This window comes from Callorhinus ursinus, unplaced genomic scaffold, assembly GCF_003265705.2.
Source record: "Callorhinus ursinus isolate GAN/ISIS: 27379988/994484 unplaced genomic scaffold, GSC_fseal_2.0 scaffold113, whole genome shotgun sequence".
NCBI classification, from domain to species: Eukaryota; Metazoa; Chordata; class Mammalia; order Carnivora; family Otariidae; genus Callorhinus; species Callorhinus ursinus.
This window is the reverse complement of record NW_027397175.1, coordinates 334,863-361,529: the sequence shown is the minus strand read 5'-3', so window position 1 is coordinate 361,529 and position 26,667 is coordinate 334,863. Positions and strand designations below refer to the sequence as shown.

General features: G+C 40.0%; 2 long non-coding RNA genes across 7 annotated transcripts in view; one reads left to right on the top strand and one right to left on the bottom strand.

Annotated features, from left to right (window-relative positions):
• The window catches only part of LOC141371869 (uncharacterized), a 201,420-nt gene that overhangs the window by 134,829 nt on the left and 39,924 nt on the right, over positions 1–26,667 (bottom strand). The window lies entirely within an intron of this gene.
• LOC112838538 (uncharacterized) overlaps positions 19,693–26,667 on the top strand; it is a 28,031-nt gene continuing 21,056 nt past the window's right edge. Inside the window, exons 1-2 of one of the 3 annotated variants that reach the window (XR_003211996.2) lie at positions 19,693–19,752; positions 20,227–20,369. This is a non-coding gene — a long non-coding RNA (uncharacterized lncRNA). Of the gene's footprint in view, positions 19,803–20,226; positions 20,370–26,667 lie in introns of all 3 variants that reach the window. The other 2 variants (XR_012377148.1, XR_003211997.2) reach the window with 2 other exon arrangements.

Sequence of the window (26,667 nt, the reverse complement as noted above, 5' to 3'; positions counted from 1 at the left end):
CTAAAAAGAAGGCAGCACTGGTATCATCTAACCCCCTCATGTTACAAAAAGGCAGAGGAGTTGAAAAATGCTGAGAAACTTGCCCACCATCACATATCAGAACAGATGTTAGAACCCAATTCTCATGATCCCCTTGAATGAGAGGCTATCAAAGGTGCCAGTGGAAAAATAGATATCTACTCAAGGAAGAACGGCCTCTGCAGTTTTATGGCTTCTCAGCAATCACACAAAAGTCACCGTAGGCCAGATATCAGGAGTCTCTACCAGGTGGTAGAGAGGGGCTTACAGGTTAAGGAGACTTTGACCTCTCTCTGCCTGCTGCAAATACCCATCCTAATTAAGTTTCAAGGCCCTGCAGAAAGCCTGAGGTTTAGGAAGAAGCCCCAAATTCAGCTATCCACCTCTCTTGCTCCCACTCCATGAGACAGTCTGAGCTGCCTTCTCCTGCATTCTGTTTCTTTTTTTCCTTCCCCTTTTGTTGATATATAATTGACATACAATACTGTGTAAGTTTAACATCTACAGCGTAATTACTTGACCCTAATGTGCTTCTTTTTTTAAAAGATTTATGTATTTATTTGAGCGGGATGGAGCAGAGGGAGAGGGAAAGAAGCAAGCTCCCCACTGAGCATGGAGCCCGATGTGGGGCTGGATCCCAGGACTCTGAGGTCATGACCTGAGCCAAAATCAAGAGTGAGATGCTTAACCAACTGAGACATCCAGGCACCCCAACCCTAATGTATTTCTAACAGTCAGCCACCATTTCTCCATCAAATTCTATCTTCAAAGCCAAAAATTAAATTTCGGAAAGTCTCAGGCATAATGGAAAGAAGACTAAGTTAAGAACCAAAAAAAGTAAAAAGAAAAAACTCTAGGTCAACAAGATAATTCTATGTGGCCAGAAGTAGATTAACTCTTCATCTGTAAAATGGTTCTAATAATATTTACCTCATAGGGATATTACATAAGGAGCAAATGAAGTAAACCACTTAAAACATCCATCCCAGGATATGTCAGTCATTCAATAAATATTAGTTGTTGTTGTTTCTTCACATTGTAATGCAACCTCACAAAGAAGCCCTACATATTTGCTTGGCATTCTACCACCAGTACTCAGCAAAGGCAAGGAAGCTAGCAGCAGTCAGAACGGCTGTAAATATGTATTCTTTTTTTTTTTTTTTTTTTTTTGAGAGAGAGAGAGAGCACTAGCAGGGGGAGGTGGAGAGGGAGAGAGAGAATCTTAAGCAGACTCCACGCCCAGCACAGAGCCTGACTCGGGGCTGGATCTCATGACCCTGAGATAATGACCTGAGCCAAAACCAAGAGTCAGACATTCAACCACCTGAGCCATCCAGGCACCCTATGTGAAGATGTATTTCTTATCTGTGACTCAATTCTGAATGTTCTTCCTGAGATGCTGATGTACCCAGAGTAAAAGGCAAAGTTGTTTCCCTCCAGAATATATGATCTGAAAAAAAATGGTAGAGCTGTTTTGTGGTCACGGCTGACTGTCTGCCCAGGCCAGCCTTCCTGTGATGGCCAGGGAAAACACTGGCATCTCAGAAAATATTTCATTCTGTTGGTTGAAGCTTGTAAAGAGGACAAGCCACACCACAAGTCCTCAAGCAGGTGAATATAGTCAACTCTAAAGAAAACTGAGCCCTCTCTCTTCACACAAGATACGTTAGAACAGTAGGTTCTGAGCTTCCTACGGCAGCAGCAACTCCATCCTCTGATCCTTCCCCTTCCCCAAGCCCCCTTACAGCACTCTTCCTCAACTGCACATACTCAACTAGTTTACTTATGTAATTCAAAAAACAGCTATAAATCCCTCACAGTGGGATTATATCTGCTCCAGCTCCCTTGCGATGAATGCCCAGTTGCCCAACTGCTAATCTGTAGCCATTCTGTTGCCTTACACATAGTCCCCTGACCTGCCCTCCGATGACAACCGTCCTTTCTAATCACAAACTCATTGCTCTGAATAAACCAAAGGTATGATTTTAATAGTTCTTCTAGAGTTTAACCTACTTTGCAACCCCCTAAGCAGCCTCAATTCATAAGCACAAGCTCAGGGGAAAAAATTTGCACAAAAGCTGATACACACTTGTATCAATCAGCAATTGTCACAATAATGGTAAGTAACAAACCAACCTAGTACTTAACAACCATACCATAAGGCTCTGCTTCAGGCTGTAAGCCAGCTGGGACAACTCTATTTCACAAGTGCTCATCCTGGTCCCTGACTAAAGAGGCAGCAGCCCTTATCAAGGGAAGAGGTCAGAGTTCTCCCAGAGATTCGTGTGGACACACAAAGCATCTAAAGGCCTAGGAACAGAGCTCACCCACTCTCATTTCCTACTACGTTCCATTAACCAAACTCACAATGCCAAGTCCACATCAGTAGGGTCAGGAAGTATACTCTTCCTATGGAGGTAGTGGGGAGTAAGTGAACATTTGCTTAACAGTGATCTAATCCACAACACCAATGCACATGACAGCTATTTGTTCCCTATACATCAACAATTCTCAATACTGATGTCTTCCTTGCCCAGAACTGGAAGTAAGGTAACGTGATACTTCTACAAATAGAGAAGTTATCTCTCACAACTATAACACCATTGCCTATTCATCATTAGTTAAGAGATAAGGACTAAGGCTTTCTACTAGTTGTGTGAAGCAGACACTAGAAATAGATGCATGTATAAAAGATGTGTTATTTAAACACACACACATACTCACAAACCACAGACATTTTTGCAAGTTCGCCAGTACCATGGGGGAACCTCCAGCTTGTGATCTGGCCTTTTATGTGGAGTTTCACTTGAGTATTTGCTTTGGAATTTGATAAACACAGCTATTCACAGGGCTATCACCACATGGTACATCTGCTACCACAGAAACACAGAACCTCTTCTACAGGAACATCCCATACCCACCCTGTAAGCTGAATTCCTGCCATTTCCTAAAGTTTCCACAAAATAGCTCTATGAACTCCTCCTTAATGGTAGTTTGGAAGTGGGGTAATGCATTCTTCTTGCACACTCTTCTCTTGCCTCCTTCCTCTGTCAGAATTACCTTCATCGTGTTTTATTTTTAAACTTAAAAAAAATCAAGAGGTAGGGAAAACATCGGGAATGAACAGGGATGATTATATGGCTAGGGTTGGTCTTCTGGAACTTCTACTTTTCCTATCAAATTAGAAGAAGAATTAGCAGCAGATTGAGAATTAGCCTCAGAACTTATTTGCCTATTATTTAATTTTTTGTTGCAGTGTTGAAGAAAAACAAACCTTTCTTTCCCCTTCCTATATGCTCAGGATTTAAGCTAAAAGAAATTTAGCAAGAGGCCCAGTGGGAAGTTAAACACCAATCTGGAAGTCTCAAAGACAAGAACACACAAAATAGCAGAGTGCCCCAGCTCTGTAGTCAGATACATGAGGGTTTCGATCCAGACTCTGTTGTTTCCCCTGCCATCAGGCAAAATTGCTTAATGCAATGCTGTTTTAGTTACTTACTGCTGTATAACAAACCACCTTTAAAACTTAGTGGTTTAAAACAACAACCATCTTACCACAGTCACAATTTTGTGGCTCTAGAAAGTATACAGTAGGGATGGATTGTCTCTGCTCCACAATGTCTGTGGCCTCAGACTAAGTAGCACGGGGGGCTGGAAATGGCTGAGATGACCCAATTCTGGACATATGTTGAGGTCTAGATTCTGGTTAGTTAATCTTTTTGGTTCTTTTCCAAAGAGTATCTAATAGGGCTGGAATGTCCAAGATAATTCCTGGGTTAAGACAGCTAGAAGAGCTGGTTAGTGCTGGCCAAGCCTCTCCTCTCTCAATCTCTTTCTCTCCCCCCCCACCCCTCCCTCCCTCTCTTCCCATATAGCCTCTCCACATGGCTACCTTGGGCTTATCCAAAGCAAGACAGTCTCAGGATACTTGAATTCCTTACACGGCAGCTGGAGCAAAAGCAAAAGCTATCAGGTGTCTTCAAGGTTAGACCCAGAGCATTCGAAGCCACTTCTGCTACATGTTATCGATCAAGCCAGTCTCAAGGGTCAATACAGATTGAAGCAAAGGGAGAAAAATACCCAGCCTCTCAGTGGAAGGGTGGCAAAGAATTTGCAGCCATTTTTAATCCACCACAGATGCAGTTTCCTCATCTGTGAAATAAGAGCAACAAATCCTATTTCATATGACTATTTTGAAGATTAGATAAAATGTTTGTAAAATATTTGACATTTACATGGCATTTTTTTTAAATTTTTATTTATTTAACTGACAGAGAGAGAGAGAGACAGCAAGAGAGGTAACACATGCAGGGGGAGTGGGAGAGGGAGAAGCAGGCTTCCCGCCAAGCAGGGAGCCTGATGCAGGGCTTGATCTCAGGACCCCGGGATCATGACCTGAGCCGAAGGCAGTCTCTTAACCAACTGAACCACCCAGGTGCCCCTTACATGGCATTTTAAATGGTAGCCTTCATTACTGAGAGAGACTGAACAAGAACATGTAAAATTCCCATGATCAGATCTTAGTCCTACTAATATGAAAGGAATAACAGAATAAAACTTTCCAGAGATATCAACATATGACTGACAGATATAATATAATCCAAAATAGAATATAATGTAAATAAATGTTCCTATTCTATGGTTCCCTATTGATTTATTCCTGTTATTATTAGCCTTGTATTGTTTTCATGGCATGGATAAATCTAATATCCATTCCTTATGGTAGAACAAGCCACCATTATGGTGGAACTGTACTACAATCTGTGGTGGGATGAGGAATGCCCTAGTGGTAGGAGAAGATGCTTAGAAAGAAAGTTCTATTGTTGGAAATGGCCTGTGTATGCCATACTTTCTTCTAAAGACATACAATGGACAAAGAGGAGAACTGACCTCCTGCAGAGACAGACTCTTCCCTGGGTGGTAAACAAGGCACTATAGACCAGAGAACAGAGTCTTAGGGAAGAGAACTTGAGTTGAAATCCCAGCTCTGAAACTTGCCACATAAGAAAGTTCCTTACCTCTCTGCACCTCTGTTTCTTTAACACAGGGGTTTATGGTATGGAGTATGGCACATGGAGATGATGAAAGGCCCTTTTTTCAGGACCTATCTGTGTCAATGGTCACAACTACTCAGTGTCCCAGATTTTGCATCCATTCTTCACTTTAAACTTCCTGTTCCCTTAAGGGTATTCATAACAATAGCACACATGACCTTAACTTTGAATTAGAGAATTAACTAACTTATCCTGGAAACAGCTTGAGAAGTCTGAGCCTCCAGAAGGGAAGGAGCATCTCCAGGGACCCAAGAACCCTGTGAGGAAGCAGGGAGCTTTCCTATTGCTACCAAAAGCCTGTCCAGAACTGCCTCTCCTGAACTGTACACTTGGTTTCCTGCCTCTCCCAGGTGACAGGATGGTCTCATGAGAAGCTGATGTCTACTTCACCCTCTCCATTGCTTCAAAGTATTTCCATCTGGGCTTTATATCCAATAATCCATCAGAACAGCACTCTCTAATGCCACCAATAACACACGTGTCCACAAAACAAGAGACGTTTTGTTCCTCATCCCACTTGACCCTGTGCAGCAGCATTTGACACTGTTGATTTCTCCTTCCTTTCTGAAACACTTTTTCCTTGGCTTTAAGTGACACAAAACACGTGTTTTTCCTCATACCAGTTGTTCCATCATCTGCATCTCTTCGCAGGTTTATCCTCCTGTACCTAACAATTAAATTCTGGAGTTCCTCAAATCTTGGTCCTGAGTCTTCTCCTCTTTCACTCCACACTCAATGTCTCCTGGTACTCTTATCCATGACTCTCCCTCAGTGGCCTGCTAATTACACAAAAATTGACATCTCTAGTCCAGACCCCTCCGATGGACATTTCCTGCCAGTGTCTCAAAGGCACTAGAAACCCAAAATGTCCAAAGTTGAATACTTGATCTTCCTCCACAAAGTATGGCCTATAAGTATACGCTACTTATCATTTCTCCATTTATAAAACTGCCATCTGTCTAGTTTCTCAAGCCAGAAAACAAAGTCACCTTGATAGACTTCGTTCCCTCTTCGCTATCTTATCAATTTTATCTCCCATTTTTTAGTCTGTCAACTTCTATCTCTGTCAACCTCTCACTGAGCCTAAATAAACTGGTAGTATTATACCTCAATCAGTATCTTTTAAACTGATAATAATAAACAAATAAATAATAAATGTAGTAGATGGTAACCAGTACTCTTTTTAATGAAATAAGCTATTCTAGCTAAAATAGAAAAGAAAATATGAGAGTACACCACTCATAAAGAGGGTAAAGTCTTCTCTTGACATAACTTTGTGTGGGGAGGGGGGCACTATATACCAGGTCACGAGATAACATGTATTAAGAAATTAACAAAGAATCACCTGCAAAAAAATGTCTGACAGCCTGACACAATCCATTCTGGCCCTCCTGTAAAATATTCTCTAAAAGGCAACCAGAGTGACTCTTCCAACACATAGATCTGATGTCATTTCCCACAGTGTCTCCCACTAACAACCACCAAGGAAGGCCACCTTTCTAGCCACAACCCAGTCTGGAACATATTCACCCTCTTTTTCTGTGCTCCTTCTGATTTCCATATTCCCTCCTGTCATAGGAAAATTTCATAGGCTGTTCCCTTTGTCTGTTTCCCCCGCTTAACTGCCTAGTTAGCACCTACTACGCATCTTGCCTTATACACTAGAACACATTTGTACTTTTACTTGTTTTATGAAATTTGGTTACTGTCTGTCTTCTCCACCAAACTTAAAGGTCAGTGAGGTCAAGGACTATATTTTTATCCATCATTCTATCAGTAGTGCCTATCTCATTCCTTGGCACTAGTAGGGGTTTTGGTTATATTAGTTAGATCAATCTGAATGTGAATCCCCGGTCTGACACTTACTAGTTATGGAAGCTCAAGGTATTATCCTCACTGAGCTTCAGTTTCCAATCTGTAAAATAAGAGTGACAACACCTCTCTGGGTTATGGGGACCAATATGTCTAAAGTACCCTGCATGTAATAACACTTATTTTTTGACGAATGAATATATGATGTAATTTCCCAAAGGATCCAGTTTCCCTGGTACTAAAATAACAGTCTCAATTTTCTTCAGCTTCAACCTCTAATTTTAACCTATCTCCTCAACTTTTGCCGGTTAGGGTGAGTTTTTTCAGTGTTTCTTTTAAGTAGGGCAGCCAAATCCAAGCAAACCCATTTGCTTGGCTAGCCCAATAACCCAAACTTCTACTGACTTCATAACCAACATCACAGAGTTTAACACTGATTTGGTCTTTACTTACATCATTTTTCTTCCTCAGACCACGTGCCCTGGAGAGCAAGGTCCCTAGACTCCATTTTGTACATATTTTACAATTTTCCCAGCAGGGGGATGAAAGGTAGCCTGGTATTTTAGAAAAGGCACAAGGCATGGATTGAAACGACCCCTTCCTTTTACCACTTGTTAACTGGGTGACCCTCGGCCAATCCCTTAAATCTCTCTAAGCCAGTGATTCCCAAACACAGCTGAACACTGGAATTGCCTGCCATTTTTGTTAATATTTTTTTAACATACTAATGCTGGCTTCTATCCCCAGGCATTCTGATGTAATAGGTAATGGTTGCTGCCTTAGCACTGGGATTTTTGAAAGCCCTCCAAGGGACTCTACAGCTAAGTTTGAAAGCCATTGTTCCAAACAACAAATTCCCTTGTCTATAAAACAGTGGTGAAAGTATTCCTAGTTATAAAGAGTTAACGAAATACTTGGGGGGAGAAAAAAGAAATCCTTGAACAGGATCACAAATGGTACAGGGTCTGGCACATTGTACATGATCAGACAATAGCAGTCACCGCTGATGGCTGGTGGTGGTGAAAATAGTGTACATAGCCGTGAGGGATCAGATAATAAAGATGCACAAGGACTCTCACCAGCCTAGCTAGCTATGTAGCACACCGAGAGTCCTTTAAATGTCAGCCTGATTTCTATTTCTATACATCTGGAACTTTTCTGGACTTGTAGAAAGCACCTTACTGCAGAATCATCTTTAATTTGGATTTACCTGTATGCGACATGGACACCTACCTTTTTCACGTCATGTAGCAAAAATACAACACATCCTATGAGTCTAATAACTAACCAAGAAAACTTTTGCAGAGGCTTCAAATTTTACAGGGCTAACTTAAACACGTGAGGATAAAATTCTGATATCAAGTTGCATCCGAGCCTTGGAAACTATTTTGGGTCAGCTACATAGCAGAAGTTTGGGCCTGGCAGAAAGCCGTAAAACTGAGCCAAAAATAAACCAAGGACCATTATAAAAATGTTGTAAGTGCCAAATGCATGAGATGTTAAAATTACAACATAATGGAGTAAAAATTTATAAAAGAGGCTTTCCAATGGTGGCACTAAGTGTTCCAACCCAGAGGAAGAAGGTTCAGGGGGAAAAGTCTGGAGAGTGAACCTATCCTTGGAAATTAGCCTTTCAGACAGCTATGAATGCCCCCATCGAAGGCTATTTACAATTTATTACCCACCAGGAATCAAGAGCATTGATTTTCCCCCTATTGGAGAACACAGGCTGGATTGCCAGAATACAGGGAAGAGTTTTCATAAAAATTAATTGGGCCACTCAGCTTTTCACTGTATTCAGCAAATGCTGCTCCATTTGCCCTTCTCCTGGCCTGGACATGCTCTTCCTGCTCTTCTCTCAATATCCAGCCATTCCACAATGCACTCGGGTGCATCTATTCGTTATTTATGGTCTTATTTTACTGAGCTCCAGAAAAGGTGGTGATTTATTCTCAGTGCAGTCCCGTGGTAGAGGCTTTCAGGAAGGAAGACAGCAAGCTCTGGGCTTCTCCCTCCTGGCTCTGCCCCACCTGCCAGTCTCTCTCTGCCCAGTCCATTCCCACCCTCCTTTTCCTCAATTAGGAACTGCTACCAATTGCACATGGACAGATTTATGCATGGCTGGGGACCAGCTAGTCTCCCACTGATTGTCTAAAAGAAGAGTATGTTCTGTGTCAAAAATCCTTTGCATGGAGTCCAACTGTTTTCTTGGAAATAGCTTCTTTGACCCAGGCCCATAATTTTTTTTAGGTTTGAATTTTATGGGCCTGATGCACAGTCTGTCAACATTTTCTCTGTGAGACTTATTCAGAGTACAGCATATTTCTGAAGTGTACAAAGGTTTGGGGATATTTCTATCATCCAGTGCCAGGAGAATGTCCTGGAAAAGAAGAGAGTAGGAAAGGCAGAGAAGCAGGCTTAATGACCACTTACTAAGGGATTTTTGAACACCAAGGCAGGAAGGATACTCTATCAACATTTTTGAAGTACTTGATATTAAAATAGCAGATTCAATTATGCTAACCTCTACAGTGAGGCCACTAGGACTACTAAGATCCAGAGAATGGCTTAAATGGCCCAGAGCCGTGCATTTCTTACCATATGGCCCTTGTCTGGGAAGATCAAATGGAGAAAGGGTCACCAATACCTCTGTGCATCAGACCACAACCTCAATTCTCCCTAAAGATTTGCCCTCCTCACATATGTTATATCTTTGCATAAGCTAACAATAGGGCAGGCATTAGGCTTCAGATGGAGAAGGGTTAATCTATTCACACAACTGGGAATGCAGAGTCTCGATGCTCATGTGATACCCCCTTATGCAGAAATTCAAATAAAGTGATTTGCTCACTGAAAATGGCAAGTCGATGATTATGGATAAGAAATAAAATATGAAAAACATAAGACAGCTCAAATTTTCCTTCCTCAAACCACACTAGGTGTTTCATAAATGTCCAATATTTAAGAAAAGCTCAAACATAATCACCCGGGTCCCAATCTCCTTTTTGTTACCAGCAGAGACCCAAGAAATGGTGAGGGAGAAGAGTTTCTCCTTCCATGTCCCATGCCCTCCCTACTTCCTTTTTCCCACTGTTCGCACCTCCTAGTATCACTGTAAGATTTAAATGGAGATGAAGTACTAGGGAAAGGATAACATCCTCTGCAAATGGAAGGAATTATTCATTTTATTATTACCTTTGGTACTCCACTCTCGTTCTTCTTTTCATGTCACCTACTCCACTGTACCCTAACTGGGGTGTTGAGATTGGTTCCTAGCCTTCTGTGCCTTTCCTGAGATGCCTGAGTCTTCCCCTCTCCAGGCCCTTCCTGACCCCTCGACACTTCATCAAAGCATACCCCTCCCAACCACTGGTTTTGCATTGTTGCAATCAGAGTAACTTCATTAAGATCAGAGGTGTACCTGTGTGCTCTGTATATATGTGTGTGCTTATGCATGTATGAGAATATAATATTCTCTTATTTGAATATTCAATAATACTTAAGTTTCAAGTTCCACATGTAAGGAGTTGGACTCGCCACTCCACCCTAACAGCAAGTAAAAAGCTGAAAATAAAGAAAATTCATTAACTCTTCTTGGATACATAAGAGAGGGGAGGACACAGGGCAAACTGCTGCCTCCAAGACTGAAGAAAGAGACAGGTGAAAGTTGAGCCAGAACCTAATCTACATGCTTTATATATAGTAACTCCCTTAATCTTTCAGACCTAATGAAGTAAATGTTATCAACCCTAATTCAGAGATGGGAAAACTGAAACACAGAAGGATTCCAGTAACTTGCCTGTAGTAACACAGTTAGTTAAGTGGATGCGTCAGGTTTTGAAGTCATGCAGTCTAGCTCCAGAGCCTGTATCTTAACTGTTATATACTTGACTATGTCTCTAGAGTCTATGACAATTTCCAAGCCATTGCACACAGCGTTGAGGATATATTTGTAGACACTTTGAACCAAGCCATATAACAGATGCCCACTTTGGTATGCTTCAGATGGAGTAAACAGGTAGTTCTTTTTGGTCACTTTTGGTACTTTTAACTACAGAACCCATTGTCAAATAGAGGGCATAAACCTCTTAAAATGGTATTTTGACCTGAGGGATTGCTTACCTGATGTGGTTAAATGATTCACCCTAACTCTGAGAGCAGAAGCTGCAGTAGTACCACCATAAATACAAATTCTACCACTAATAATAATAAAAATAGTAATGAGTCATAACTGCACCATGTTGACCAACTATTATCTACCAAGCATCATGCTTAGCATTTTCTTAATTCAATTAGCCAACATATAGTACATCATTAGTTTCAGATGTAGTGTTCAAAAATCCATCAGTTGCAATAACACCCAACGCAGCATTTTCATATTCATTATATTCTTCAATCCTCACCAAACCCTCTAAAGCAAATATTATTATCCTCATTTAACAGGTCAACTAAGACTTATAAAGAGGCTTAATAAATTCCTGATGGTCACAGACTAGTAAGAAAATGAGATTTGAACCCAGGTCTTAGTCCAAGGCCCCAAGACACTCTGTTGCCAAGTCAACCTTCTGACAGGTTTGCTTCGACAAGTAAAATGAAGGGAATCGAATTCCAGCATGCCTTTCTAGCTCCACGGTTAAAGGACTGAATACCACTGAAGAGAGAAAAGTGTATCTCAATAGAAAAGTAGAAATGAGATAATTTTTTAGACAAAAAATTAAAGATAATCCAGTTTCATAGAGAGGTTTAAAGCATGTCTGCCCACAAAACCTCATCACTGGACACATAATAACTGAGAAGCCAAGGTGACCAAAGACTGGAATAGTCAGACTCTAAATCAGAGAACAGATTTTCAGAGAGTTGGATGCATGGGGTTGTTTGAGTGTCAGCTAGTTGACTCTCCTATCTCTCAGAATGACAGAAACAGCATAGGGTTGCAAGTTAATATTTACCAAACACTTGGGATCTGTACCAATATTTACACAAAATTTCTCCTTTAAGTAAGTTTATTTTGATAAAACAGATGACTAAGATTAAAGAAAAATATTGTGCAAAACATATTTAAAATAACATGCAGATATAGCAAAAAACATAAAGACATTACATGCAACCGAATTTAGGAACACTGCTCCTCTAAAACTCGCTCTGATACATATGAGATGTGAAGCTCTCCAAGCTTCAATTCCCTCATCTATAAAATAAGAGAGCTGAGCTGGACATTCTTAAATACCTCTCACAACTCTAGTGCAGCTTCATTTTTAAAAGCTGTTCATGAACAAATTTTAAAAGAATCAGCATCATAACAAGCAGTCTCTTAGGTATCATAGTATGATACAATTTTTAAAAATTAAAATCTTTTGGAAATCTTTTAAATTTACCTTGATTATAAATGTAAATAATCTATATGACTTCCCAAGATGAGCTTATTCTGAAAGAAAAAAAAAATACCTAGTATTTCCTTACACCCTTCATTAATTCAAGTGTACCAGGCTATCCCAGAATTAGCTAACAGGTCATATTTAGGTTAAAAATTATATGACCTACTTTATTGATACCTCTAATTCTGAAAAGTTACCTCTACCTGAAGTAGTTTAGGGGAATGATTCTGAATTTCCTCTCAAGCTCATTTTAAATTCACATAAATTTGAAAAGTGAATGATACAGAAACTTCCAATTTTAAAATGGTGAAATTAAGATGTCTCTACCCTCTATCCCTCTTTGAAATTACCTAAAAACAACAAGGCATTGCAGAGGCAGAAAGGCAAACTTCAACTTGGATGAAACCTGGATACATCTATAATTGAGAACCAAACTATACAAGAAAGAAGAGTTCCCAAATTTTGTGAATATCAGACAAGATAGCACAGAACAATGCTAACAACTGCACCTAGAGGGCACAGACCGAAAGCAGGTGGTGCCCTCAAAGGTAGAAGCTACAGGATAAAACATGCAGTGATGGTGGGAGTTTCCCTGGATCCTTTCTAGCAGCCAGGAATAACAAGAGAGGCCAGGTTAGAAAAAGAAACACATAGACTTGCTGTCATTCCTCAATTGATATGTTGCTGATACAGAAGAGAAGAGATTCTGAATTTTGTGGAGATGTTAAACTCCGTCATTCTCAGAGATGGGAGAGTCAACTAGCTGACACTCAAAACCTTAAATCATATGGAGCTTCAACGTGCACTAGCAAGGCCTTCTGTTACCCCAGAACACTGCCAATATAAAACACCTCCAAACCTAGATCTTTATTGAAACACTGGGATAATATAAAGAAGTAGCAAAAAAATTAGTCAAAGATACTACAGTAAAAGACAAAAGAAGCAGAAAAAACAATGGCAAAAAAAAAAGAGTACATCATAAAAAAATGCTACAGTGACGCAGATGGAAATATCAAACACATATCCCGTATCTCAGAGAATTAGATAAATGTCATTTTAAAACAAGAGCACAAAGAAAAGATACAAACATTCAAGAGGGAAAAAAATGCTGAGATCTAAGAACAAAATTAAATTGGAAGCATCCAGTGCTTAAGGAAGAAGTGGAAGAGGAAAATGAAACAATCACAGAAATTAAGGCTAGTACAGAAACATCAAAAAGAACAGACACTGCAGAAAACAGGACTGAGAAAAGGGGAATAAAATGAAATTAATGAATAAAGAGGCTTACAGGATTAAAGAGGAAACAGAAAATGCATGTATAAAACAAAAAAAGATCCTAAATTCAAATCATTTTTGTTCTTGAAAAAAGAGAATAGATGAAGAGAAGAAAAAAAAATCAAAGATATGATTCAAGATAGCTATCCTAAATAAAAGCAGATTTAAAACTACAGATTGAAAGTTTATACCACATGCCATGAAGTAATGAATCAGAGAGATAAAGATCAAGACATACTTCAGGTAAGTAATTAAGTATAAAGTTAAAGAAATAGTTTTTTAACAAGAAATAACAAGTGTTGGTAAGGATGTGGAGAAAAGAACCCTCATGCACTGTAGATGAGAACACAAACTGGTGCAGCCACTGTGAAACAGTATGGAGGTTCCTCAAAAAATTAAAAATAGAACTACCCTATGACACAGCAATCACACTACTGGGTATTTACACTACTGGGTAAAACAAAAATACTTATTTGAAAATATATATGCACCCCTATGTTTATTGCAAGATTATTTACAACAGCCAAGATATGGAAGAAACCCTCTCTGTCTTCTTTCCAAAATCCCATAACCCCCATTGAATCACGGGGAAAACATCAGACAAAACCAGGTTGGGGACATTTCTACAGGACATCTGGCCAGTACTCCCTCATGACTGGGAAGGTCATGAGAAATAAGAAAGGACTGAGAAGCTGTCATAGACCAGAGGAGACTAGGGAATCAGGACAACCATATGCAATGTAGCACTCCGGCCTGGGTCCTGGAAATGAAAGAGGGTATTAATGGAAAAACAGGTAAAATCAAAATAAAGTCTGCTATTTAATTAGTAGTAACGTGCCAGTGTGGGCTTCTTGGTTTTGATAAATACACCGCAGAAGTGTAAGATGTTAACAATGGGAGCTAGTGTGTAAAGGGTAGACAAGGTCTCTGTACCATCTTTGCAACTTCTCTGTAAATGTAAATTTTTAAATTATAAGTTTATTTTTTAAACACAGTAAATACCTTCTTTAAAAAAAAAAAAAGGAAAAAGGACAGGAAGAAGAAAGCAACAGTCTTTTGTTAATCTGTATTTTTTCAAGAAAATAATTTGTTAGGTTTTTAAATTAATTTGCACAGAACTTGATCTGGGTATTCATTTATTCTACAATGTTTTTAAAAAACATAAAAGTATATGGGTGCCTGGGTGGCTCAGTTGGTTAAGCAACTGCCTTCGGCTCAGGTCATGATCCCAGAGTCCTGGGATCAAGTCCCACATCGGGCTCCCGGCTCAGCGGGGAGCCTGCTTCTCCCTCTGACCCTCTACCCTCTCATGCTGTTTCTCTCTCGTTCGCTCTCTAATAAATAAATAAATAAAATCTTTAAAAAAATAAAAAACACAAAAGTATAAAAATGTTATAATAAATTCCCATATATTCATCCCCACCACACCAGCTGTTTTCATCATTTTTGCCAGTCTTGCTTCATTTAATTTTTTTTTAAAAAATCAACACAGAAGGAACAAATAATGCAGCTGAAAACAGCAATCAATGTCTTAGAAATCAGAAAAAGAATGGTACTATTAATAATTACATTCAAAATTTGGTTCTTTGAACAAACAAATAAAATAGATAAACTACCTGATTATTTTTTAAGGGATAGAACACAATTGACAAAAGACATGAAAAGACAGTTGGAGAAAATGGAAATTAAAAATGACTTTTAAATGTCTGAAAAGATATTAAATATCATTGCTAATAAAAGAAATACAAATAAAAACTGTAACAAGATTCCATGGTTTAGCTATCCTATTGGCAAAGATCAAAACACTTGGTAATGTCCAGGGGGCAAAAGGAGTGAGGAAACAGGCATCCCTGTGTAAGAAAACGAAGCGTAAACTGGCAAATTCTTAATGAAAGATGGTTTGGCAATATTTTTCCAAATTAAAATATTCATACACTCTAGACCCAGCAATTCCATTTCCAAGAAATTATGCTACAAATACACTTACAAATATAAAACAAAGATGCATGCACAAAAAATTTATTTAGAGTATTCCCCAAAAAAGGCCATATTTGCATATTAGAAGTAATTCAAATGTTCAATAATGGATGATTATCTTTTAAATTATTATAGTACATCAAAATAACAAAATATTATAGCACCACTGAAAAGACCAAAGCAGCTCTATATAGAATATCTTGAAACAGGCTCCAAAATATGAGTTTTAAAAGCAAGGTTCAGAAGAGTTTATATAGCATGGTAAATCTTTTTTTTTTTTTTAAGATTTTATTTATTTATTTGACAGAGACAGACACAATGAGAGAGGGAGCACAAGCAGGGGGAGTGGGAGAGGGAGAAGCAGGCTTCCCACGGAGCAGGGAGCCCAATGCGGGGCTCAATCCCAGGACCCCTGAGCCGAAGGCAGACACTTAATGGACTGAGCCACCCAGGCGCGCCTATAGCATGGTAAATCTTGTGTGTAAAATAAGGAAGGAAGGAATCCCAAGTCATTTCATGGAACTTGTAGAGTTGGACATGTCTGCTCTTGTTAGCAGCTGAGTAGATTTTACTTCGCACAGACATCACGTTGTTCCTGAGCATGAATTTTTTCATGCTTTACTAAATCTCTCCTCTCTTCTGCCTTCCTTTTTGAAGGAACCTAGTACCTAATGTAAAATCATCTTCATTCAACATGACTGGATATGTTCCTCACCCTATCACCACTAACTGCCTGGTCGGTTGCAGGGATGTTCTAAGTGTATGATAAGAGAAGAAGTTTTCTATAATGTCACTGGGAAGGAGATGGACACTATAATTTTAACAAAGTTCAGGAGATATCCTAGTGGTACATAAATCTTCAGAGTGCAGGATGCCTGACTGCTGTTATCAGGTTTCACTGCCAAGTCAGACCCCATAAAGGCATTTTCCATCCCTCTACTCTTACCTTGACTCTCAGAGCAAAACCAGAGAAAAGAGGGGGGAAAAAAGGAAAAAGAAGAAGGGAAAAAATAAAAATAAAAATAACAACACGGAGACAATGACCAGAGAAAAAGAAATTTCAAAGTGGATGGGCCTAGGTGGAGAGAGAAGCTTCTCTGGATATCCCCCAAAGCAGATCTTTTTATCAATTTTTAAGTTAACGTGTGAACATGAAAGTTGCTGAGCTTATTATGAAATTTTATGAAAGCAAGAATCTCTGTTTCACACATGATCAAAAGATCAATTGTCAGACCATAATGCATTTTTTCATAGGTTCTCCTACCAGTCATCAGCCCTGGGGTATCTGGGTGGCTCAGTCAGTTAAGCATCCAACTCTTGGTTTCAGCTGGGGTCTTGATCTCAGGGTTGTGAAATCGAGCCCCGCATCAGATTCTGTGCTCAGCATAGAGTCAGCTGGAGATTCTCTCCCTCTCCCTTTGCTCCTTCCCTTGCTTGTGGGCTCTAAGAGAAATAAATAAAACCTTAAAAAAAAAAAAAAAAGCACCAGCCCTCCACCTCTATTGCCAGGCTCTGCCCACAGGCTCCAACCTTAGTAAGTAGAGGCCTCGACTCTGGAGGCCACCCCAGAAGACAGATACGCACTATTTGGATATGCGAGCTCTCCTGATGTCATCCCTGGCTGCTCTTGTTGGGAGAAGGCTGAAGATACTGCAGAGCTGTAGAGGAGAAAGAGGATCCAGTGAGAACATTCAGGGGGGTATCCTCAGCCAGAATCAGAGTAATCCCAAAGCTACTTACCCATCCCCCCCAGTGGTCATGACAAACAAACCACTATCCTAGTCTCTTGCGGCATCTTGCAATATGCACCATCAGAGATCATCTGATTTGATTCAAGACTAATACTTTGCTTGCATAAATGTGGTATCTAACATTTTACCATTCTTCCTTTGCCTCTAGGGGATAATTTAGGTAAGCCAAGAGATCTACAATCAGAAAGGGATGTCCTTTTCACTTAAAATTAGCCCAACTATCTCTCCCACAGGTTCTAGAGCCAGTCAGGGTGAGCAAGGAAATGGGTTACTCTGGAATTACCTGAAGTGCCAAATGTACTAATGACCTTTCTAATTTAGGGAATTACATTGGTTTCTGTGGCTTCTATAAGGAAACAGAAATCTTTTGAAGGGTCAAGATGAAGTTACCTAAAGACTTTCCTCACATCTGAACCAAGAAAACCAGAGTCTTAGTTCCTCCTTTTAACTGTTCAAATTATAGTAACTCCTTCTCAATTTGGAAAATTTTAATTCAACATCCAGGATTTAAATACACAAAACTAATGTCTGTCCCTTTTATTACATACCAAGTAGAAGAAAAATAAACTATCACTTACAAAGAAATTCATCTGTTTTTAATCATTCTTAAAATTACTTTTATGCTCATTTGCATACAGGTAATATTCTAATTACAAATGTTACAAATATAAATTAGTTATATAATCACTAAAACAGATCGAAGAGAACCTTTACTTGGCAAACTTTAGTATGTATTTGCACCAAGAACCACATACTTCAAAACACATATGTATATGTACATATGCAAGATTAAGAATGCTTTTAATTTAGGCGGTCTTTCCTCATTTCATAGTATTCAAACAAGCACAGGTATCCTACGTATAACATTTCTGCTGATTTTATATCTTTCTCATCCACAAGTCTTGAAGTTGAACAAAACATTTAAGAGAAAGACTGGAATCTGAGAAGTGAATGAGGTACCATGGCTTTCAAAATGTCTGTAAAACTATTAATGTTTCTTGAGCAAATTTCTTAATATCTGTGAAAATGTGTATGAGTCAGGGGCAGGATGGGGATAAGAGTAAGAGAACTAGATGCACATCCTTAATCATTCTCTAAAATGATACATTTTCAATAATTACAATTATAACAAAATGTAGAGGCGGGGGACAGAATAAAATAGAATTTCCCTGCATTAATCCATTCAACAAATGCATGTGGCAGGCATTATTATCAGACCTGGGGATTCATCAGTGAATAAAGGGGTCCCTGCCCAATGGGAGCTTATGTTCTAGTGGAAGATGACAGGCACCGCATGAATAAGCAGGCAGAAAATGAAGCAGGTTAAGGGGAAAGAGAGAGGTGGAAGGATTATGTTCTCTAGACAGGGTGGTCAGGAAAGGCTTCACTAATGAAGTGCCATTTGCACAGAAAACTGAGTGTAGTGAGGGAGTAAGCCATGAAAATATCTTCAAAGAGTACCACAGGTTGAGAAAATAGCAAGTACAAAGGCTCTCAGAAAGGCCAGATCTAATAGGGCTTGATAGACTATTGCAAGGACTTTCTATTTCGTTCCAATTGGATTTATGTTTTAAAAGATTCATTCTAGCTGCCATGCAGTGACTGGTCTGTAAGTGACAAGAGTGGAAAAGAGTCTAGTAAAAGCTATTGGCACAGTGCATGCCAGAGACTTTAGCAACTTGGACTAGAGTGGCAGCAGTACAGATGATGATGATAGATGGTCACTACATGGTTTTAAGGTGAAAACAACAGATCTGCCAACAGAATGGATGTGAAGTACAAAGGTGAGAAAAAGAGCCAGGAATGACCCCCTGGGTTGTGGCCTGAGCAATACGCTAAGCAGAAGGACCACTTATTGAAATGGGAATACTGGAGTCACAAAAGATTGGGGTGTGGAACTCAAGATTTCAGTTTCACAGTTTTTAAGGAATCATTGCAATTCATTGTCCAAGAGAAGTTGCCATGGAGGCGGAGAGATATGAGTTGGAAAGTTAAGGAGGAAATCTGGCCCGCAGATATAAATTCGAGAATGGTTACCTTATAAATGGTACTTACAGGCATGGACTAGATGTAATCACATCTAATGGTATAGAGAGAAGAGGAAGGAAATGGAAAGACCGAAGCCTTGGACATACTGACATGTAGAAGCCTGGAAGGTGAAGCGTATCTCACAAGAGAGACTGGAAAACAGGCGATAATCAAGAGAAAAGAAAGCACTGCCCCTGGAAACCAAATGAAGAAAGTGCTTCAGAGAGGAAGGGAACAACTGTATCAAATACTCTAAGAGAAGAGTGAGATGAAGATTGAGAATTAACTACTGAACTTGACCATACAGAGTTTGCAGATGACGTAACAGTCATCTGGGGTTACAGAACAATGGGGAGGAAAACCTGGTCGGAATCCATGGGCACATGCACACTCACACGCACTCCTGTCCTGCTTACAGGCTCCTTCCCCCTGATTAGGTTAGGACGGAATCCCACATGTAGGGTAATTAACTGCTTTGTACCACATTTCACTTCAGTGGACAACTTTACACAGTTACGTTTTTATTTGACAATTTGGAATACATTCTTTTTTTAAGATTTTATTTATTTATTTGACAGAGAGAGACACAGCAAGAGAGGGAACACAAGCAGGGGGAGTGGGAGAGGGAGAAGTGGGCTTCCCGCAGAGCAGGGAGCCTGATGAGGGCCTCGATCCCAGGACCCTGGGATCATGACCCGAGCCGAAGGCAGCTGCTTAACGACTGAGCCACCCAGGCGCCCCTGGAATACATTCTTAATAAAGGGTGTCAGAAGAAAGAGAGACCTGGGGCAACTAGGCAATAATAGTTTATATGAAGGATAATGTTCCCATTAAAATAACTGCTCCATTCAGTGTGTCCCGAAGATGCCCTCAAAAGACCTTAGTATCATTACTCTGTTGGCTTTGCTAATGAGGATAAACAAAATTTTTTGACAGTCAGAAGCCACAGAAACTTCCTTCACTAGCCACCGAGGGAGGCAAGCTGTGAAGACTGGAGTAAGCTTGGATCTGCCTAAACATGGAAGTAATCTTTTCATTGGTCTGTGTCTAACAAGAGCCAACAAAATAGAAGATGACATGTGAGACTCTCCTGTTCTTACCAAATGGGCTGTTTAATGTGCTGTCCTTTACTTAGGGAGTCTGAGCTCCCCAAAGGGTGCACACATTGCCTTTCAGCTTTAAGGACAAAAGAATAAAACATACAATTCATCACTTTACCAAGAGGGCTAAGTACGGTTTCAATTAATGTACTAATCTCTAATGAAGACAGCAGCCATTAGTTAAACAAGAAAACCATTAGGGCTGGAACAGAAATGCCAGTACATTCACAGATCTACTGATGGCTGCTAGATATTAGCCACAACCTACAAATCCTGAAAAGAGATTAGTAAAATGTAGTCTATTTCCAAGACTGAAAGCTCTACTCCTGTTAAATGAAACTGAGGAATGAACTGGGCCTATCAGCATGGCTGGATCTCAAAAGCATAACGCTGAAGGGAGAGGAGTAACGCTCAGAAAGACTGATATAATTTGATGCCATTTATGTACATTTTAGAAAGTACTCACAAAATAATATTCCATATTGGTTACAGATATGGAGAGAGAGAGTTTTTATAGAGGTGTATAATGCCCCATATTAAACTACTGATGGTGTCTGCCTTTGGAGGTGTTAGAAAGGGAAATGATACAGGAAATGATGGTTAAATGGGATATTAACAATTAATTCTGGGTGATAAGAATATGGGTATTTGCTATGTTCTCTTTTATACTTTACTATATTTGTTTTAATTTTTAAAAACATTTTTAAATAAAATGATAGCATACTGAGAAGTGCTCTACATTGTGAAGTGCTCTAGGTAGAAAGGAATTGTGGAGACCTGCAGCCCATATAAAGAGAGGGTCCATGAGTGGCTGCCGCATCATCTGTCACATGGATTTGCCTGTGCATTGACCTTAGGTCTCTCTGAGCCTTGACTACTGCCATGCAGTCTAGCAATCATTTCACAATTCACTTATCCTGGGATGGTGTGGTCAGGGAGTTTACAACAGAGTAAGAGTTTAACTATAAAGAACTACTGGTGGTCCAAGGAGTCTACAGATCTTAGGCCAGGCTGTCTTTCAGAAGCAGCTTCTCAGCCAACCCCTCAACAGCTCATCAGAACCCACCCAGCCACATTTTTGACCACCAGGGAATGGAACACTCTGATTCCTCATTAGACAAGGACTGCAGGGAAGCCAAGGAAACTTAGCAAGATGAAGACTTTTTAGCAGACCCCAGAAGCAGTCACTAAGTAAAAGCTAAGTAGCAGAGAAACAGCAAAGCTTGTTGATAAATCAGATTCAGGAAGAAGAGTAAAGTATCAATTATGTTAAAATCCAAATTATCATTTTGGCAAGTGCAATTTGGCATCCAGATGGACCACACTAAACAGTTCAATTCTATTTAATTATTTAAATATCATTTTGCAAATCACTTACTCGGCAAGTAGAGCTGTTAAAAATCTAATGTTTTATAGGAACCACATTACAGTTTTGCTACACAGGCAAAGACTTTCAGTAGTCTTTACATCACTTACAGTAGATAAATCTAAGGTTTCAATGGAGTGCATGTTCCACCAAGGAAGAAGGGAACTAATACTCAATGAGTTCCTTACATGTCCCAGGCCTGGGGCTACAATGTTTTACCCACCTTATCTCAACTCATCCTCACAACAGTATAAGATCAATACCATCTAGAGATGATATCCTGAAGATTTATTCTAGAATCTAGAGTTCCTAGAGATGAGAAAACTAGGCTTGAACTGTTGAAGTAATGTGCTTAAAGTCAGATGGCTGGGAAGTGGCAGATCCAGACTTCAAAGCCTTTCTTCTAGAGATAGCTCATTTAAAATAATAATGATAAAACAATACAGATTTTAGCAGGAAACATTATATGTAGCCATCACTATAAGTGAAAATGAAAATTCTGTGATACATCTGAAGAGAGTTTATGAGAGGACCTGTAAGAAACATGAATTCTTTGGCCCATGAGGCCCTGCCCCCAGTATTCTGTAGACTGTGGAAATCTCCCTAACTGAGATTCAGTAATCCATGATCAAACTTTAATGAACACATGAATCCCCTGGGGATCTTGTTAAAAGGCAGATTCAGATTCAGCAGGTCTAGGATGGAGGTGAGATTGTGTAGGTCTAACAAGCTCCCTGTGATAATGATCTTGCTGATCCATGGACCACAGTTTGACTAACAAGGTATTAAAGGATATTTAACTATTTTTGAGTGATATTTAACTATTTCTGGGGACAATCTTCTGCTAAGGGAAATCATTAAATATTTTGAATGACAGGATCTCATCTTACAAAATTATTTTTTTATGTCATCAGATTTATATCTTTTAGAACACACCCTAAAGGATGACTTATCTATAAAAGGGGTTTCTCTCAACTTCCCAAAACTACAGATCTATTATTTCACAAAATATCTACCCAAATTCTGTTGTCTCTTTTTCAATACATTGCACACTGAATTCTCAGTTAAATAAAAGGCATAAGAAATAAGCTAGTTTCAAGATGGACTTTTTGCCAGTGACCATTAATGTGTTTTGCCTCACATAACAAAGAAACTGGTTAAAAATAGCAGAAAGTGGGGGGGCGGAGCAAGATGGCGGAGGAGTAGGAGACCTAGATTTCATCTGGTCTCAGGAATTCAGCTGGATAGGGATCAAACCATTCTGAACACCTACGAACTCAACAGGAGATCAAAGAGGAGAGTAGCAACAACTCTCTGAACAGAAAAGCAACCACTTACTGGAAGGTAGGACGTGCGGAAAAGTGAATCCAAGGCGATATTCGGGAGGATAGACGGCGGGGGAGGGGCCTCCGCCGGCCGCTTCTGGCAAGTGATAGAGCCGCGGAGCACAAAATCGGACCTTTTAGAAGTCGGCTCCGCGGAGGGACGTCACTCCAGTGGCTAAGCAGGGGGTGGAACCCTCGCGGGACAGTGGGGTCTCAGGACCCTTGGGGTCACAGAAAGACCGGGGGTGCCTGAGTGCGGCAGAGCTCCCAGGTATCAGAGCGGGGAAGCCGGCTGCAGAGACGGAGCTGAGGCGCGGGCTCTCAGCTCGGGGTGGCCATAAACTGTGATCCGCGGCACAGTCGGGCCACTGCTCCTGCAGCAGGGACCCAACAGGCGGCAGATCCGGGGAGACTCCCCTTCCTCCCCCGGGAGGAGCGGCGCGGGAACGCACCGCAGGGATCTGCTGGGTTTGGAGACTCCACACGGGGTCGGGTGCCAGAGATACAAACGCTTGGTCACAGGCCGGGTGAGCCCGGAGTGCGGCCGGAGACCAGGGAGACGGGAGTGACTGCTTTTCTCTGGGGGCGCACGGAGGAGCGGGGCCCCGAGTTCTCAGCTCCTCCGGGTGGAGATTGGGAGGCCACCATTTTTGCCCTGGTCCTCCAAGGCTGTACGGAGAGCTTGCAGGGAACAAAAGCTCCTGAGATCAAACCCGAGCAGCTTGCTTAGCCCGGACAGACAAGGGCGGGGCAATTCAGCCTCCGGCAAAGACATTTGGAAACCACAGCAACAGGCCCCTCCCCCAGAAGATCAGCACAAACAGCCAGCAAGCCAAGACCAAGTTTACCGATCAAGGAGAACGGGAGAACTCCAGCGCTAGGGGAATACTGCACATAGAATTCATGGCTTTTTTTTTTTTTACCATGATTCATTAGTTCATCAAAGTTAATTTTTGTTAACTGGTTTTTTTTTTCTTCTTTTTCCCTTTTTCAACCAACATCTTATCAATCTCTTTTTAAAAAAAAAAAATTTTTTTATTTTTCATTTTTAGAGTCATATTTTATCCCTTCATAGTAGTTACCCTTATTTTTGGCATATATATATAAGTTGTTCTCTCTTCAAAATTTTGAGATACAGTTTCTTCTAACAGATAAAAATATACCCTAAATCACTAGTGTATGGTTCTGTTCTAGTCTCCTGCCTGATCACATTCTCTCCCTTTTTTCTTTTTTTTTTTTTAAATCTTCTTTCTTTTTTCAAACAACTCCTTATCTTATCAAGTCCTTTTATAAAATCTTTTATAATTTTCATCTTTACAGTCATCTTCTACCCCTTCATTGTATCAACCCTTATTTTGTACATATATGTCTTTCTTCCTTTAAAATTTTAGGAGGCACTTTTTTCTAACAGACCAAAATACACCCAAAATCTAGTGTGTGGCACTGATCTATGCACTAGCATGATCATATTTGATCACATTCTGCTTTTTTTGTATTGTTCTGTTTTTGTTTTTATCTTTTTTTTTTTTCTCTTTCTTTTTTCTCTTTCCCTTTCTTTTCCCCTGGTTTCAGGTCTTTTCTGATTTGTATACAGTATATTTGCTGGGGACGTTGTAAACCTGTTGGCATTTTGTTCTCTCATTCATCTATTCTCCTCTGGACAAAATGACAAGACGAAAAAAATCACCTCAGCAAAAAGAACAAGAGGTAGTACTGTCAGCCAGGGACCTACTCAATACGGACATTAGTACGATGTCGGACCTAGAGTTCAGAATCATGACTTTAAAGATACTAGCTGGGCTTGAAAAAAGCGTGGAAGTTATTAGAGAAACCCTTTCTGGAGAAATAAAAGAACTAAAATCTAACCAAGTCGAAATCAAAAACGCTATTGATGAGGTGCAATCAAAAATGGGGGCACTAACTGCTACGATAAATGAGGCAGAAGAGAGAATCAGTGATATAGAAGACCAAATGATGGAAAGTAAAGAGGCTGAGAAAAAGAGGGAGAAACAACTACAGGATCACAAGGGCAGAATTCGAGAGATAAGTGATTCGATAAGACGAAACAACATTAGAATAATTGGGATCCCAGAAGAAGAAGAAAGAGAGAGAGGGGCAGAAGGTATATTGGAGCAAATAATAGCAGAGAACTTCCCTAATGTGAGGAAGGAAACAGGCATCAAAATCCAGGAGGCACAGAGAACCCCTCTCAAAATCAATAAAAATAGGTCAACACCCCGACATCTAATAGTAAAACTTACGAGTCTCAGAGACAAAGAGAAAATCCTGAAAGCAGCTCAGGAGAAGAGAAATGTAACCTACAATGGTAAAAACATTAGATTGGCAACAGACCTATCCACAGAGACCTGGCAGGCCAGAAAGGACTGGCAAGATATCTTCAGAGCACTAAACGAGAAAAATATGCAGCCAAGAATACTATATCCAGCTAGGCTGTCATTGAAAATAGAAGGAGAGATAAAAAGCTTCCAGGACAAACAAAAACTAAAGGAATTTGCAAACACGAAACCAGCCCTCCAAGAAATATTGAAAGGGGTCCTCTAAGCAAAGAGAGAGCCTAAAAGCAGCAAAGATCAGAAAGGAACACAGACTACATACAGTAACAGTCACCTTACAGGCAATACAATGGCACTAAATTCATACCTTTCAATAGTTACCCTGAATGTAAATGGGCTCAATGCCCCAATCAAAAGACACAGGCTATCAGATTGGATTAAAAAACAAGACCCATCAATATGCTGTCTGCAAGAGACTCATTTTAGACGCAAAGACACCCCCAGATTGAAAGTGAGGGGGTGGAAAACCATTTACCATGCTAATGGACACCAAAAGAAAGCTGGGGTGGCAATCCTTATATCAGACAAACTAGATTTTAAAACAAAGACTGTAATAAGAGATGAGGAAGGACACTATATCCTACTTAAAGGGTCTATCCAACAAGAAGATCTAACAATTGTAAATATCTATGCCCCGAACATGGGAGCAGCCAATTATATAAGGCAATTAATAACAAAAGTGAAGAAACACATTGACAACAATACAATAATAGTGGGGACTTTAACACCCCCCTGACTGAAATGGACAGATCATCTAAGCGAAAGATCAACAAGGAAATAAAGACTTTAAATGACACACTGGACCAAATGGACTTCACAGACATATTCAGAACATTCCATCCCAAAGCAACGGAATACACATTCTTCTCTAGTGCCCATGGAACATTCTCCAGAATTGATCACATCCTAGGTCACAAATCAGGTCTCAACCGGTACCAAAAGATTGGGATCATTCCCTGCATATTTTCAGACCACAATGCTTTGAAACTAGAACTCAACCACAAGAGGAAAGTCGGAAAGAACTCAAATACATGGAGGCTAAAGAGCATCCTACTAAAGAATGAATGGGTCAACCAAGAAATTAAAGAAGAATTAAAAAAATTCATGGAAACCAATGAAAATGAAAACACAACTGTTCAAAATCTTTGGGATACAGCAAAGGCAGTCCTAAGAGGAAAGTATATAGCAATACAAGCCTTTCTCAAGAAACAAGAAAGGTCTCAAATACACAA